General features: G+C 35.0%; 1 pseudogene across 1 annotated transcript; it reads right to left on the bottom strand.

Moving 5' to 3' along the window:
* Positions 1 to 2,470: 2,470 nt before the first annotated feature.
* On the bottom strand, positions 2,471 to 3,937 carry LOC311091164 (trace amine-associated receptor 13c-like; annotated as a pseudogene). The gene has a single exon. The product of its transcript is annotated as a trace amine-associated receptor 13c-like (transcript).
* Between the last annotated feature and the right edge of the window lie 908 nt (positions 3,938 to 4,845).

The following is a 4,845-nucleotide window of genomic DNA, read 5'->3' on the forward strand; positions in this document are numbered from 1 at the left end:
GCAGCGACCGAACGTCAAATCCCGGCATCCCGCACTTGTGGTGAATTCAAATTAAAAAATTGCGCCCGAAGCGTTACGACATGTTTTACGGCAGTGATATCAAACGCTCATTGGCTCTCGCATGCTTCGTCACAGATTGCGACATGCCGTGTTTAAGTTGGTGTACTACATTTGAAATGGAGAAGCGCGCGCGCCTTCACAGAGCGAACAGCGAACCGAAACCGGATTAACATTTTCATGGATTAATAATTTAAATTCTGCTCTGTAACGTTACCTCATACACAACTATTATATACTGCCAGAGAGGACTGCGACACATCGTCATGTGAACGACTTTTGGTGCCGGTTTTGACATGTTCTCACTAAATAAATTATTGTGATTGGTTTCACTTTATTTTGATGTTCCCTTTAACACATTCTGTTGACTATAAGTAAAGTTGCACCTACGTGTGTACTAACTCTCATTAGAGTGTTAGTTAAGTATTAATAGACTGGTAGGGTTAGGGTTAGATTAAGTTGACATGTAGTTGCAAAATTACTTATAGTCAGTAGAGTGTCTGTTGGAGGAACATCACAATAAAGTGTTTGCAGATATTAAGCAGACAGTCTACTAATACTCCAGTGAAAGTTAGTTGACATATAGTTGCAAAGTTACTTATAGTCAACAGCACGTTCAAAAGGGACCATCAAAATAAAGTGTTACCTTGTGATTAAACGTGTATGTCTGTTGTTTTTCTTTATAATTGTAGTTACGTAGTTTTAAGAAATGGTTAGGTTTAGGGGTAGGATTAGTGGCTCAAACTATCTTTTAATGCTAATGTTATATTGTTAATAAAACTGCCATTTCCCTACACACATGTCCATTACTTTTTATCCTTTTAATAGCCTATTGTCTATAAAATGGGTATGTTTAGGTGTGGGAGTAGGGTTAAGGGATCTTACATTTATAATCTATAAAATGTTCTACTGCGTTTTCATATTGCAGTTTCATAAATACTGTGAGTCAAAATGTTGATAAAAATAAAGCTGTTTCCCTCTTATGCAGTATTCTGGGACTTTTTGCTGTTTAAATAATAAAAAAAGGTTAAATGCAAGTCTATTTTTCACTTTTTCTGTCTAGTAAACAGTAGTTAAAGTCTTGACTCTAGAAGGTAAAATCTAGAACAGTATTACTTTTCTTGAGCTTACAATAAAATAAAATGCCAGTTTCCAATCTTATTTAAAGTTGGTGGTGACTTAAATCTAGAACAGTGTAACAATTATAGAACAAAAAATGAGTTAAATACACTTGAAACAAACAGGATGACTATAAAAAATGCTACTTTTGAGGAGAAAATACTATTTTTAAGCATGACAAGCTTATTATGAGACACAAAACATAACAATACTAGTAAAATATAGCTAAAAATGAGTTTTCCCAGCTAATTTCAAGATCACTCATATCTTGCAAGGCTTAAATATAATATCTTATTTCAAGAAATCTTACCAAGCGAATTTTCACTTGTTCCATTGGCAGATTTTTTTGCTTATTACAAGCCAAAATATCTTGTATTAATATTTTTTTTGCTTATTTTTGGAGTGGCCTTTTTTCCAGTGTACCTCTAAACACAACCCTCACAGAAAACTTGATCCATTTTTACATTTTCAAAAAACATAATTTAGTATAATTTATAACATGTTTTCTTCATGGGGACCATAACAATTTTTTTCCACAAGGTCAGACATTTCTGATATTACTATCTTTGTGGGGACATTTGGGTTTACCAGGACACACACACACACAAACTGTGATTTCTAATCCAGGAACCATGTTTGAGAACTTTGAGAGCTTTGGTGGAAGAGTGGGGTAACATCTCACAGTAAGAAAAGGCCAGTCTGCTACAGTCCATGAGGATGATCTGTGGGACTTACAGCAGCTCCTGGCTACACCAGATATGACTGCTTATTTTCATATTGTTCAGGGACTCATTGTTCCATTTCTTTTCATCAAATTTCTGCGGAACTTGTTTAGTTTATGTTTATGTTGTTGAATCTTTTTATGTTCATACCAATATTTATACATTAAGACATTTTCTGGAAATAAAAGCAGTTGAAAGTTTGACCGAGTTTAGTTCTGTATGACTGTCCCTTTTTTCATTATGTTTTTGATAACACAGATGCAACATGACTGATGAAAGTGATCAAGCATAAAGCACATAATATCTACATTTACCATTTATTCCAGTACATTGAGGATTTATGCTGCATGCTCAGTTTATTAAATGAGCTAATTTAATACAATTTATGAACATTGTGTCGATTTATATCAATGTGTGTGGAAAGAAGTTTAACTAATTTTTAAAATTGAACATCAAATGCAGAAAACATACTCTCTGAAATAAGCTACATAAGATACAGGTAGTGTAAATTACAAATATAAATCCTACAAAGATAATCATATCCTTTATGAGTGACAGTTTTACCAGTTTAATTACAATTGATGCTTTGTAAAAATATCGACCAGAGAGGATGATGGCTGAAATATTTTCAGAGTTAAGATGTGTTTAACTGTCTTTTTAAACCAGGGATAAAATAAAGCATATATCAGAGGATTTAGACCTGAGTTTGTGTACACAGCCCATGCTAAAACATTTATGGTTGTGGAAGAGTTTAGTGATACAGAACAGATATAGTATGGAACAAAGCAAAGCATATAAACTATCACAATGATTCCTAATGTCAGAGCAGCTTTATTCTCAGATTTCCTCCTCAATGTACCTTCCGTTACACATTTACCACCCTTCATCAGAGAGTTTATAACTTTCACCTGCTGATGTACTACATAGAAAATCCTCAAATATAAAGATATGATAAGGGTACATGGAAAACTAAAAGACATGAACATATCAGTAATTATGAAGGCAAATACAATCTGAACAATACACACTCCATAACAAATGTCTGTTCTGTATATATATCCATTATAAATTACAACTGTAACATTATAAGTTAAAGAACAAGACAGATGGTTATTAAAGTTTTAGTTGTGGTTATTTTCTGTGGGTACAGTAAAGGGTGACACACAGCCACATAACGATCAACAGCAATTAAAGCTAAATTAGTGAAAGATGCTGAGAAGAGCGATCCAAAGATTATATTATACAGTTCACAGAAAGTATCTCCGAAGTACCAACACGTCTCAATCAGTTTGGTGGCATCTACGGGTATCACAATAAGTCCAATAAGCATGTCGGCCACAGCCAGAGAGAGAATAATCAGGTTTGTCGGAGTGTGAAGCTTCTTGAAGTGGGAGATAGAGATGATCACCAGCAGGTTCAGAAACACAGTCCATGCTGACAGCAATGATACAGACACATACATAATAATGTATTCATGTCTAGAGTATTCAAAGCCCTTGATACATGATGAGTTGACGGCAGGAAAGCAGTATTGAGTCCCATGATCCTCTGTCTCATTAGCCATGAGTGAGTCTCCTCATGTTAGGAGTTTGTTCTGCTCTCTTTCTTGTCATATAATTTATACAGTGTCTGGATCAGACGGCCCACCCATCTACTGCCCACTGATGATGTAACATTCAAATGTTTTTTTTTTTTTATTAATTTTTTTTTAATCTTTTTTTTTTTTTTTACATTAGCTTTGAAATGCAATTCATTTCTTCAGTCCAGATTAGAATTCTTTTACACTGGTCAAAAGTTAATGCTTTTTTGCTTTAATCAGTAATCAGCCACTGTAGATCACCCTTCCTTTGAGCGGCTCCTGGAACTCATCTGAGGGGTCCCTTGGTCTGGTTAAGATGATTTCTGTGAATTAGGAATGGGGTCCAGAAATAGAGGGGTTATGTCATCCATTGGAACTCAAGAATGCTTGAGCTGTCCATAATCCCCCCAGTTTACCCTGTAAAATAACTATTGCAATGTAATAGGTGGGCAATAACTGTCCCGTTTACAGAACACATTATCAAAAATGGTGAAATTATTTTTATACTGTACAGTAAAAAAGCTATTGAATTGAACATATGTGTCAAGTCAAGTCATCTTCATTTATATAGCGCTTTTAACAATGTAGATTGTTTCAAAGCAGCTTTACAGAGATAAACGTATAATTTATGGTAACAGAGATTGTTTTGGCTTTATAGCGGTTCTTTAATAAAGTTATTTTCCAGCTAAAGTTAGTTTTGATTGATTCGCTTCCGTCGCAACTCGAGCTGCTGCGTTTTGAACCAGCTGTAGTTTGTTTATTAAGCGTGCAGGGCAACCACCCAGTAGAGCATTACAATAGTCTAGCCTTGAGGTCATGAACGCATGAACTAATTGTTCCACATTTGTCAATGAGAGCATATGGCGTAATTTAGATATATTTTTAAGATGGAAAAATGCGGTTTTACAGATACTAGACACGTGACTTTCAAATGAAAGATTGGTATCAAAGAGCACACCCAGGTTCCTAACCGACGACGAAGACTTAACAGAGCAGCCATCAAGTGTTAGACAGTATTCTAGGTTATTACGTGAGGAAGTTTTTTGTCCAATAATTAGAATCTCTGTTTTTTCAGAATTAAGTAGTAGGAAATTACGAGTCATCCAATTTTTTATATCAGCTATGCATTCCGTTAATTTTGTGAATTGGTAAGTATCGTTAGGTTTTGAAGAAATATACAGCTGAGTATCGTCGGCATAACAGTGAAAGCTAATGCCATGCTTCCTAATGATATCTCCAAAGGGTAGCATGTACAGAGTGAACAGCAATGGTCCTAGTACTGAGCCTTGTGGTACGCCATACTGAACTTGTGATCGATGAGACATCTCTTCATTTACTGCTACAAACTGATAACGGTCAGTATGATTT

Source organism: Abramis brama (assembly GCF_963993115.1).
Source record: "Abramis brama genome assembly, chromosome: 1".
In the NCBI taxonomy this organism is placed as follows: domain Eukaryota; kingdom Metazoa; phylum Chordata; class Actinopteri; order Cypriniformes; family Leuciscidae; genus Abramis; species Abramis brama.